Below are 13357 nucleotides of genomic sequence, written 5' to 3'. Positions count from 1 at the left end.
AGAGGTGCGCTGACTTCAGACAGGTTGGGAATAAACTTGGAAAGGTACTGAATCATGCCCATTAATCTCATGAGTGCCTGCTTGTTTTCTGGTGTAGGCGTGTGTGTTACAGCTCTCATTTTATCTCTATCTAGATTGAGACCTTCTGCAGAGAGAGCATATGGCCATGTACTGGATTTGTGTTGACCTGATCTTGCACTTGTTTTTGTTGCGTTTCAGGTTCCACTGTCTTTCCCTTTTCAGCACTTGGACGAGTCTGCCGCCATGTTTCCTTGACCGTTTCACCCCAGATTAAGATTACGTTCCGAACGATGACCACACCTTCCAGGCCTTTAATAGTCTGCAATTGACCTTTGGAATACCTCTGAAGCTGAGGACACTGTATCTGTATCTTTCAGTGGGTATGTTCAATGTGCAGAGCTTGGAACTTTCATGACGTTTGATCTGCCAAAATGCTCACCACTGTGACCATGCTGTTTACCCAGTTATTCAGCTCATGTTGTTTGGTGATTACACCCCTTTTCTCCATTTTTGTGTAGCTCATCAATGATTGATGTCTTTCAGGGCAATCGGGACTTTTCTTGGTGGATGAATCACTGGTGAGACCATGGGATCTATTTGAATTTGGTGATGTCCTGGTAGGAATCCAAGAACAGTGAACAGATCAATATCTTTCAGAATACGTTGATTCCATGCACTCTTTTAACCACACCTAACATCTCCCATGTCTCATGTCCTAGTATTGCTGGTACATCAGTCAACAGTATGTGAAATTCAGTTTAGCATTTTTGGCTTTTGTGTTCACAGGTGAGGTGGTAGCTTTCCCAACGGTGACATACAGTGGCCAGAATGTGTGAGTACTTTGCTGAAACCTGCAGTTTCTGGTCCCCGAATTCCTCCCGTACGCCTCAGTGCGTTCAGCTGGGTCCTGAGCTCTCGTGAAGAACAAATGGTGAACATCGGGTAGGTTCTTTTTTGACTCTCAGTAATCCCTGAACTTGTTTTTCAGCACATTTTCTTGTTTCAGTTTCTTCCTCACTGAATTAATCATGTTGTAGACCTTCACTGCATCTTCCCCAGCGACGTGTGGAAAGGTGGCACATTGTACTTTTTCAGACTCCTCAACAATCCCACTCTCTGTAAGACACAGGTAATACTTTTGCACCCACAGTCTCCAATTTTTTACAAGATTGTCTTGCAAGCACAGTGCTAAAGGTGGCTGCAGCTGTGCCACTTACTTGTGTTCTGCTTGAACCGTGTTGAGATGCTGTGTCCTGCTTGTGTTCTGCCTAAAAATAGTTTTTGCTGCTGTGTCCTGCTTGTGTTCTGCCTAAAAATTGTTACGCTGCTGTGTCCTGCTTGAACGATATTTTGCTGCTGTGCCACTTTTTTGTGTCCTGTTTGAACAGTGTTGGGCTGCTGTGTCCTGCTTGTGTTTTGCATGACCGTTCTGCTTGAACAGTGTCACTTAACCTTGTTCTGTATATTAATTGTGCTGCTGTGTTCTGCTTGATTGGTATTTCGCTGCTCTGTCCTGCTTGTGTTTTTCATCAAAATTGTTACGCTGCTGTTTTCTGCTTGAACAACTTTTCACTACTGTGTTCTGCTTTTACCATGTTGGGCTGCTGTGTCCTGCATCAAAATTGTTACTCTGCTGTCTTCTGCTTGAACGATATTTTGCTGCTGTGCCACTTGCTTGTGTTCTGTGTGAACATTGTTGGTCTGCTGTGTCCTGCTTGTGTTCTGCTTGAACCATATTTTGCTGCTGTGTTCCGCTTGAACGGTGTTGGGCTGCTGTCTTGCTTGTGTTTTGCATATAAATGGTTACACTGCTGTGTTCTGTATAATTTGTTTTGTTGCTTTGTTGTGCTTGAGCAGTGTTACAGTGCTGTTCATATTCATATATAAACCTAAACCTTTTCATATTTATTTATTTATTTTCCTCACTGAATTGTAACATGTTGTAGACCTTCACTGCATCTTCCCCAGCAATGTGCAGAAAGGTGGCGCATTGTACTCCTCAACAATCCCCCTCTCGGTAAGAAACCGGTAACTTTTGCACCCACAGTCTCCAATTTTCGACGAGATTGCCTTGCAATCACAGTGCTAAAGGTGGCTGCAGCTGTGCCACTTGCTTGTGTTCTGCTTGAACCGTGTTGGGCTGCTGTGTCTTGCTTGTGTTCTGCATCAAAATTGTTACGCAGCTGTGTTGTGTTTAATTATGCTGCTGTGTCCTGCATGACATTTGTTGTGCTGCTGTGTCCTGCTTGAACCATGTTGGGCTGCTGTGTCCTGCTTGTTTTACATGAAAATGATGCTGCTGAGTTCTGTATAATTAGTTTTGCTGCTTTGTTGTGCTTGATTTGTATTTCGCTGCTGTGTCCTGCTTGAACGATATTTCACTACTGTGTTCTGCTTTTACCATGTTGGGCTGCTGTGTCCTGCATCAAAATTGTTACGCTGTTATGTTCTTCTTGAATGGTGTTGGGCTGCTGTGCTCTGCTTGTTTTGCATGAAAATGATGCTGCTGTGTTCTGTATAATTAGTTTTGCTGCTTTGTTGTGCTCGAACAGTGTTACGGTGCTGTTCATATTCATACATAAACCTAAACCTTTTCTTCATTATTTCTTCTTTTCCCCATGTGCTGAGCTGCCTCCTGCTGGTGCGAGTGCATTTGTGTTTTTTCTCTCGTTTCCATGTGTTGAGATGCCCAGTTTCAACTGTTCCATCGGCAGACCTGGCTCTCTCCACCACCCTCCTGACTGCTATCCGGTTTTGGGGCCTCGAATGGAGTTATCCTCACCTCACGGCATGGCTGTGCTTGTGACTGTGTACCTACATGGACTTCATTTCACTCCTGTTTTCATCTTTTTATGGCTTGACGGCACGTTGGCCATATTCCCTTAATTCCATGTTTCAAGTCAAGTCAAGTCAAGTGGGTTTATTGTCATTTCAACTACATACAGAGTACGCAGTGAAACGAAACAACGTTCCTCCAGGACCATGGTGCAACATAGACAGTGCATACAAAACACAAACAAACAAGTGCGGACAGACAACACAGTACAGACAGAGGATAATAAATAATGACTGTCGTGTGCAAGTTGTGCAATGTGCGATAAATAGAGTCCAGTGAGGTAGTAAAGTTATCAGTGCAAATGCTTGTGCAAAAAATGCTTCCCATGTTACCTGGGATAAATGGTTGGAAAGAGAGAGAGAGGGAGAGAGAGAGAGAGAGAGAGAGAGGGAGAGTGTAAGATATCAGTTCAGGAGTTGAGTTGTGTTGAGGAGTCTGATGGCTTGGGGGAAGAAGCTATTGCAGAGTCTGGTCGTGTTGGACCGGATGCTGCGGTACCTTCTTCCTGATGGCAGGAGGGAGAACAGACTGTGTGAAGGGTGGGTGGAGTCATCCACAATGCTGGTTGCTTTGCGGATGCAGCGGGTGGTGTAAATGTCCATGACGGAGGGGAGAGAGACTCCGATGATCTTCTCAGCTGTCCTCACAATGCGTTGGAGGGACTTGCGGTCAGAGGCTGTGCAGGTCCCAAACCAGGCAGTGATGCAGCTGCTTAGGATGCTCTCTATGGTTCCCCTATAGAAGAGGGTGAGGATGGGTGGAGGGAGACGGGCCTTTCTCAGCTTCCGGAGGAAGTAGAGACGCTGTTGGGCTTTCTTGGCTGTAGAGCTGGTGTTCAGGGACCAGGTGAGGTTCTCCGCTAGGTGGACACCAAGGAACTTGGTGCTCTTAACGATCTCCACAGAGGAGCCGTTGATGTTAAGCGGAGAGTGGTCCGGTCTTGATTTCCTGAAGTCAACAACCATTTCCTTGGTCTTCTCTACATTCCAGTGAAGGTTGTTGACTGTACACCAGTCTGTCAGCTGCTGCACCTCCTCTCTGTATGCTGACTCGTCGCCTTTGCTGATGAGACCCAGCACAGTTGTATCATTGGCGAACTTTATGATGCTGTTAGAACTGTGTTTCGCAACACAGTCATGAGTCAGCAGGGTGAACAGCAGAGGACTCAGTACACTGCCCTGAGGTGCCCCAGTGTTCATGGTGATGGTGCTGGAGCTGCTGTCCCCGAACCGGACTAACTGGGGCCTCCCTGTCAGGAAGTCCAGGATCCAGTTGCAGAGGGGGGTGTTGAGGCCCAGCAGGCTTAACTTCCTCGTGAGGTTCTGTGGGATGATGGTGTTGAATGCTGAACTGAAGTCTATGAACAGCATTCTGACGTAGGTGTCCTTCTTCTCCAGGTGGGTAAGGGAGAGATGAAGGGTGGTGGTGATGGCATCGTCCGTGGAGCGGTTGGGACGATATGCAAATTGCAGGGGGTCCAATGAAGAGGGCAGTTGGTTCTTGATGTTCCTCATGACTAACCTCTCGAAGCACTTCATGATGATGGGCGTGAGAGCTATGGGACGGTAGTCATTGAGGCAGGACACCGTGGACTTCTTCGGCACGGGGACGATGGTGGTGGTCTTGAGGCACGTTGGGACAGTGGAGCTGCGCAGGGAGACGTTGAAGATGTCCGTGAGAACATCTGTCAACTGGTCTGCACACTCTCTGAGCACTCTGCCGGGGATGTTGTCTGGTCCTGCAGCTTTTCGTGGGTTGACTCTGCGCAGAGTTTTCCTCACGTCCACTGCAGTCAGGCACAACACCTGTTCGTCCGGCTTGGGTGTGGTCTTTCTCACCAACGTGTTGTTCTGTGCCTCAAACCGTGCATAAAAGTCGTTCAGCGCATCTGGAAGGAAGGCATCACTGTCACAGGACGGTGGCATTGTCCTGTAGTTTGTGATTTCCTGGATGCCCTGCCACATGCGCCGTGTGTCACCGGTGTCCTTAAAGTGGTTGTGGATTCTCTGGGCATGTGCGCGCTTTGCCTCTCGGATGGCTCGTGACAATTTGGCTCTTGCTTTCCTTAGGGCCGCCTTGTCACCCACTCTGAAGGCCGAGTCGCGGGTCCTCAGTAGCGCACGCACCTCAGGAGTCATCCACGGCTTCTGATTTGGGCGTGTGGTGATGGTCTTGGAGACAGTGACATCATCAATACACTTACTGATGTAGCCAGTGACTGATGCTGTGTACTCCTCCAAGTTAACAGAGTCGCCTTCAGTCGCAGCCTCCCTAAACATGTCCCATGCAGTGCACTCAAAACAGTCCTGAAGGGCAGAGATGGCTCCTGCCGGCCAGGTTCTCACCTGCTTCTGAACTGGTCTGGAGCGTCTGATGAGGGGTGTGTATGCTGGAGTCAGCCACACAGACATGTGGTCCGAGAACGCGAGGTGGGGGCGGGGCTCGGCCCGGTTCGCGCTGGGGATGTTTGTGTAAACAAGGTCCAGCGCGTTCGCTCCTCTCGTGGCAAAGTCCACATGTTGATGGAATTTAGGGAGGACTGACTGGAGATTTGCATGGTTGAAATCTCCGGCGACAATGAACAGTCCGTCTGGATGTTTGGTCTGCAGATCGCTGATGCCCCCGTGCAGTTCCCACAGTGCCTCCTTAGCATTAGCATTAGCGCTAGCGCTAGGCGGTATGTACACGGCGGAGCACCATTTCTCGGACCAAGAGTGGCCGCTGCGTGTTAACGCGCCGCCGACCGGAACCGGATCCGGATTATTCCTGTTCTGCTTTTCATTGTGCTATCCGGTGTTGACCAGAGGAGGGTGGGTTCCCTTTTTGAGTCTCAAGGTTTCTTCCTTTCGATCTGAGGGAGTTTTTCCTTGCAACTGTTGCCACTGGCTTGCTCAGAAGAGGCTTGGACCCGGATCTCTGTAAAGCTGCTGTGTGACCACATTTGTTGTGAAAGTGCTGTATAAATAAAATTCATTTGAATTGAATACTGTATTCTGTGTGAGTTATGCTCCTCTATGCTGGTTGTGTAGTGTTATGCTACTGTGTTCTGGTTGAAAGAGTACTGGTACTGTATTCTATATCAAAATAATGATTCTAATGTCTTCTGAAAGAAAGCGTTATGCTACTCTGTTGTGAATGAACAGTTTCAGGCTACTGTGTTCTGTAAGACATTGTTACGCTACTCTATTCTGGTAGAACAGGGTTCTGTTACTGTGGTCTGTAGGAAAGTTCTGCTACTTCTCATACAGAATTCAGTAGCATAGCTCTGAATACGGGATACAACAGCATTGCACAGTTTGTAGCGCCCCCTATGGATTCTGTAAGAGGATTAGCGTAGCCCATTTTTCAGATAACATGATTCACCCCCCTGAAATGTAATCCTAAAAATACTGTAAATATCAGAAATCAAACATTTCATACCCCACTGTATCTAGCTTAAAGTACCTGAAACAGAATTTCACACAGTTGAAAAGACCTAAAATAAAATGTTCATTTTCCCACATCCTGTAGTTTAAAGTACCTGACCGAGAACGCCAAAAGTTTCACCCCACACAGGAGAAATGACCTGAAATTAAATTCTAAATTCTCCACTTCATACATCTGATAGAACTTGACAAATGCTTCACTCCATAGTTAAGTGCTTAAACTTAAGAGAAACAGCTAATTAGAACAAAGCTCATTTACATATATCTTAAAGAGTTTATGGTCCTTTAATATAATATTTGGACATTTAGGCCCAGCCCTAGGTGTGTCTTAATCTTCACACATCACTGCTATTACATTATCAAAAATGTTTAATGGTGTTGCATTATTAAAAAAAACATTTAAAATAATGACAGGATACAGGGTGGTAAAAGGTGCCTTGCAGGCAGAGTTCAGTGGAGTCTCATCAAGTTCATGCACAGAGTGGGTTCTGCCTAGTGAATGACCTGCAGAAAGCTGGGACCAACGTTACAAAGGCTATCGTCAGTAACACACTACGCCGCCAGGGACTCAGATCTTGCCGTGCCAAACACAACTGGTTGTGTTTGGAGGAGAGTGAATGCTAAGTTTCATCCAAAGAACACCATACCAACTGTGAAGCATGGGAGTGGCAACATCATGCTTTGGGGCTGATTCTCTGCAAAGGGACTAGGACGACTGGTCCGTGTACATGAAAGAATGAATGGGGCCATGTATTGTGAGATTTTGAGTGCAAACCTCCTTCCATCAGCAAGGGCATTGAAGATGAAACGTGGCTGGGTCTTTCACCATGACAACGATCCCAAGCACACTGCCAGGGCAACAAAGGAGTGGCTTCGTAAGAAGCATTTCAAGGTCCTGGAGTGGCCTAGCCAGTCTCCAGATCTCAACCCTATAGAAAAGAGGGAGTTGAAAGTCAGTGTTCCCCACCGACAGCCCCAAAACATCACTGCTCTAGAGGAGATCTGCACGGAGGAATGGGCCAACATACCAGCAACGGTGTGTGCCAACCTTGTGAAGACTTACAGAAAACGTTTGACCTCTGTCATTGCCAACAAAGGATATATAACAAAGTATTGAGATGAACTTTTATTATTGACCAAATACTTATTTTACACCATTATTCGCCAATAAATTATTTAAAAATCAGACAATGTGATTTTCAGAATTATTTTTTCTCATTATGTCTCTCATAGTTAAGATCTACCTATGATGTAAATTACAGGCCTCTCGCATCTTTTTAAGTGGGAGAACTTGCACAATTGGTGACTGACTAAATACTTTTTTTCCTCAGTGTGTGTGTGTGTGTGTGTGTGTATATATATATATATATATATATATATGAGAGAGAGAGAGATAGAGATGCTGTTACTGAATGTGGGATGATCATATATGAGTGAAAGTGAAAGTAAGGTTGTACAGCGTGAGTCTGCAGTTTCTCTCCTTTAAGTTGATACTATTAATAATTCTGATGTCTAAAACAGCCCCAGATTCTGACTGCAATGTTTGTGCATTTGAAATACACTGTACTATTTTATTCTAGCACTGCTAATAATAACTCTAATGTTTGAAAGAAGGAACCTTTTAGATATATGTATTATAAACACATGACCATCACTGACTGTGAACATGTGTTACATTACGTTTATCCAACCCAGCAAACATTGGCCCATTCTATACTTCTGTTAAACAGCAGTTATATATCTATATTACAGTTCTCATGCAGCCTTAAACCTTTCAGGTTTATCACAGAGCAAATTGTACAAGCATGTGCCTTTCTGGTGACAAGACGTTTTATCCCCTTGACATTCCTGTGCCTTTAATGAATATATGAGCTTTAGAGCTCATTGCACTGGTCTTTCAACTGACCAAACAGAGGAAACACATTTGAAATTATGTAAAATTAACCTTAAGCATTTACATTTACGGCATTTAGCAAATGCTCTTTTCCAGAGTGACTTACAAACGTGCTTTGCTATTTACCCAAGAATAACCTCAGTTAGTTTGAATAGACTCAAAATTAAAAGATACCTCTAAGTTTAAAGACTCTAAGTATAAGCATGTGTTCTGTGTGCCCTCTGCTGGCCACTAGTGGAATAGTGATTAGGGGATGCACCTGGTGTAAATATGAAACTTGCTGATTTATAAGGGACTTGAGCTCAGCGGTGATGTGCTTGCTCAGATTCAGGGTAGAATCCCTGGAGTGATAGTAGATCTTGGCTTCCAGGAGATTGTTGTACTATTGACCATCTGACCACTGTTATTGGAGAGGTCGTTATCTCTCTTGTGTTTCTCTCTCTCTCTGTGGTCTTTGTTGCAGAGCGTGGAGACTATAGATATAGATAGATGACCTCGAAATCTGATTTTTAAAAGCTCTTTAATAGAGCTATTTTCTGAGCTTCAACTTCATTTGTTGCAGTTTTCTACGGGCTGGCCGTAACCCCTGTTACAGTGACTGTTTAGAAGGATAACAGCAAAAGTAGGAAAAGCTGTTAAGCAGAAAACTGAAAGCAAAAGACAATCAAGTGTTTTTCTGCCACTTCCATCTTTTAAACTACTGGGTCAGGGAATTCAGCAGATGCTCTCATCCAGAGAACTTACAAAAGTGCTTAATTATCTCCCAAAGCTAGTGTCGATAGACCCTGAGTTAAAGGCAGTTTTGAGCCATGGCATTGCCAGGAATGAGCCGCACAATACCTTATATGAACAATTTCCAAGAAATGCACAATTCCTAGAACCTGAATGTAGAGATAACTAAACTGTCTGAAACCCTGTGGAGACAAACATGAGCAGTGCAATATGTAGGTATTGCTGTAAATGCAATGAAAGCTTTAATAGATGTGATATTAGTGCTAAAAGTGGGTCTTTAGTTGATGTTTAAAAATGTGATGTCGAATTCTCCAGATATTGTAAAGCAGAAATTTGCATGATGGACTCAGGTTTGGAACAAGTCGTGAAACATAACTGGTCATCAACACCTCAAATACCTCAAGGCTTCATGCTTCTTTAAATCAAGGAGTTTGCAAAGTAAATTGAAAGATCACAGTAAAGACCTGTAGCTCGAAGGATGTAAAGCACCATCTGCAGGAGCTTCCTACCACCTTAAACATGCAAGGTGCTTATATCTGATATCCTATATCTCATGCTGATATCTGAAGCAGGCCTGGTTATTAGTTTTTGCTGGTTGTCAGCAGCTGAAGTACATCAGGGAAGGGTGATAGAGATGGGGGACAAGTTTGAGAGTAAATGGTGTTCACAAAGTAGTAGTAGCTGAAAATAAGTAGCTGAATCTGCAGGTGTATGGAAGCTGTAGGAAGCATACGGTCATATGGGTCTACCAGCAGTGGCAAAAATCCCAGTCTACAGGGAATTCTCCTCATACTCCTCATTCTTAAACTGAAATGAGCAAAGGCCTCTTGCATGCCACTCTGCTTTATATGTTCATGGTATGCAGTTTCCTTTCAGAAATTGGTGGTGAAGGACCTGCATTGTCTGCATTTAAAAGCGATTCTGTGAAGTGAATCAATTTTCATTCTCTAGCCGTGAAACCCTCCAGCGATCCCTGTCCATCAGCTTTGTCTTTCGGCCACAATTCTAATGAGAATTTCCTGTACCACCTCTTCTCAATCCGGGAACCCCGTTGCAGGTTTTCATAGCCTGCTCATCCTTGTGCAGCGCCATCTACAGGACCCTAAAGTTTTTACTGCCTTAAACACGCAAGGTAACTAATTTATTGTCCAGGAGGCTAATATTCATAAATCAGCTACAGTTCAGAATATAAAAGATGCTGCTCTAGAATAAACTGATCTGAACTATTTCTGTAGGGTTATTCTATATAAGTGAAAAATGAAAGAAAAATCTTGACAGAGTGAGTCTGCAGTTTCTCTCTATGACAATATTAATATCTCAAACAGGCACCAGATGATGGTGATGATGATGGCATGATGATGGCAAAGTGTTCATGTTTATTATATGACTGTCACGTCTTCTTGGCTATTTTTCCACATCTGAAATGATTTATATGGGATGATGCTGAATGAAACTGAAAGTAAATTTGTGTAGTGGGGAGGTTCAGCCCCCCTGATGCTGATCATGCTGATATCTAAAGCAGGCCTGGTTAGTTTCAGTCTTGTACAATCTGGTCAAGGGTGAGACACAGAGCAAGACTGTTCTTCCAGCTCCTGATTCCGGAGAGTGGACAACCGACAGATATCAGGTATGAATAAAGAGTATCTATCTATTCAAATTTAACTGAATAAAAATAAAGAATACATTTAAATTGTGGATTTTAATGCTTTTTTCTCTCTTTTCCTTTTAATTAATTTTAAAGCTTCACATTAAGGACAACTGTAAGGTTTGTTAAGGGGTTTATCCATATAGTATATATTTTTAATACATAATGTATATCCTAATATACTAAATAGTACAACTTAATAACTGTGAAAATTTAATATACTGAATAAAAGAACTGTGAGGGTTTAAAATACTAGTAACAGAACTAACTGTAAGGGTCTAATGTACTAATTATAAGAGCCACAAAACTGTAAAGGTTGTAATATACTAAATAATAGAATATAACTGTGAGGGATATGTCTTTTAAAATTGTTTATAAAATGGAATTAATATCAATTTATTTTTCTTTGAGGAAAAAGGTACGAACCCCCCACATTTATTATTCTTTCAAATGTGTAGAATCAGACTTAGGTGCAGAACATCAGCTGCAGATGATCAGAACATGGTTGGAGAGGATTATTCTGGAGGAGTCTGGAGTTTTATTTAAACCTCAGATGTTTAGTCTGGTCTGATCTTGATGGTTGAAGTGAGTGGTGAAGAAGATCACCATTATGGCCAGATCCAGAGAGTTCTCTGAGGCCTTCAGAAAGAAGGGTGAAGATGCAGAGGGGTCTAGGAAGAGGTTTAAAAAGATATCAGAACACTTGATCAGTGATGATTTTCATGGGAGGTGAGGAATCCCTTTCCTGTCAAAGAAAAACAAGCTTGTTCGGTATCTTTCTGATGATAGATGCTAGATTTGATGACATTTTAAGATTGTTGGAGACTTCTTTACTCATCTTCAGGTCTGCTCTGGGGTGAATTTGCTGGGATGTCCTGATCTGGCCATAAAGGTCAGTTGTTCCACTTTTTGTAGATGATTTAGTGGACAGTGGAACGGCTAATTTCTAATGGTTAACCCTTTATCTTTTAGCCATTTTAAGTTATAAGGAATACATGTGGGGATGTTATTGTCATGTCTGCGTTTGTTTTGTGTTGCCATGTGCTCCCAAGCTCCCAAGGCTCTGTTTGTGTCTTGTCTGTCCTAGCCACGCCTGTCCATTAGTGCTTCCACCAGTGTCTCCTTTGTAACCACGCCCCCTTGTCACTCCCAGATGTTCCTTGTTATCCTCTGTATAAGTACCTCTTTGTTTCAGTCGTCCCTTGTCTAGTCGTGTGCATGTCCTTGTGGGTGTGTTCAGTTTCATGCTTTAGATTTTTGTTTATTAATAAATAGTCTCCAATGTCTCCAATGTCAAACCGTGACAGTTATAACTTTTTCATTTAGACATTTACATTTCTATTAATATATATTTAATATAGATTTGATATATTTTACAAATGATGTTTCAAGTAATTTGCAGTTGTATGTGTTACGGAGTTACAGAGTTGAAATAATTATTGAAGCTTTTTTTTTTTTTGCTCCTATCAACAGGAACCCAAATCCAGGAGAAATCATCAACGAGCCTGATGGCCCAAACGTTTATCCAGGAGTCCTGAAAGACTACACCGGACATGTAAGTATTTTTTCAGATTTGCATTATACCAATGCATACTACAATGGGACCAAAACGTATTAAGTCAGCCACTGATTGTGCAAGTTCTCCTACCTAGAAAGATTAGAGAGGTCTGTAATTTTCATCATAGGTACACATTAACTATGAGAGAGAAAATGAGAAAAAAAAATCCAGGAAATCACATTGTAGGATTTTTAAAGAATTTATTTGTAAATAATGGTGGAAAATAAGTACTTGGTCAATAACAGTAGTTTAACGCAATACTCTGTAACATACCCTTTGTTGTCAATGACAGAGGTCAAACGTTTCCTGTAAGTCTTCACCAGGTTTGCACACACTGTAGCTGGTATTTGGGCCCATTCCTCCATGCAGATCTCCTCTAGAGCAGTGATGTTTTGGGGCTGTCGGCGGGCAACACAGACTTTCAACTCCTTCCACAAATTTTCTGTGGGGTTGAGGTCTGGAGACTGGCTAGGCCATACCAGGACTTTAAAATGCTTTTTACAGAGCCACTCCTTCGTTGTCTGAGCTGTGTGTTTGGGATCATTGTCATGCTGGAAGGCCCAGCCACGTTCCATCTTCAATGCTCTCACTGATGGAAGGAGGTTTTGGCTTAAAATCTCACAATACATGGCCCCGTTCATTCTTCCCTTCACACGGACCAGTCGTCCTGTCCCCTGAGCAGAAAAACAGCCCCAAAGCATGATGTTGCCACCCCCATGCTTCACAGTTGGTATGGTGTTCTTTGGATGCAACTCAGCATTCACTCTCCTCCAAACACAACAAGTTGAGTTTTTCCCAAAAAGTTCTATTTTGGTTTCATCAGATAACATGATATTCCCCCAATCCTCTTCTGGATCTGGATTAAATTTGAGTCTGACTGTTTGAGGTTGTGGGCAGGTGTCTTTTATATTGTTAACAAGTTCAAACAGGTGCCATTAATACAGGTACCGAGTGGAGGACAGAGAAGCCTCTTAAAGAAGAAATTACAGGTCTGTGAGAGCCAGAAATCTTGCTTGTTTGTGGGTGACCAAATACTTATTTTCCACCATAATTTACAAATAAATTCTTAAAACATTTCCTGGATTTGTTTTCTCATTTTGTCTCTCATAGTTGAAGTGTACATATAATGAAAATTACAGACCTCTCTCATCTTTCTAAGTAAGAGAACTATACACTTAGTGGCTGACTAAATACTTTTTGCCCCATTGCATGAGATAATTACATTTAATCAATCCAAGTAATTCAC

General features: G+C 43.0%; 1 pseudogene; it reads left to right on the top strand.

Moving 5' to 3' along the window:
* Nucleotides 1-13357, top strand: part of LOC140536283 (legumain-like) — a 286563-nt pseudogene that overhangs the window by 268823 nt on the left and 4383 nt on the right.

Source organism: Salminus brasiliensis, chromosome 15 (genome assembly GCF_030463535.1).
Source record: "Salminus brasiliensis chromosome 15, fSalBra1.hap2, whole genome shotgun sequence".
NCBI classification, from domain to species: domain Eukaryota; kingdom Metazoa; phylum Chordata; class Actinopteri; order Characiformes; family Bryconidae; genus Salminus; species Salminus brasiliensis.
The sequence above is the reverse complement of the archived record's forward strand: the minus strand, read 5'-3'. Positions and strand labels throughout refer to the sequence as shown.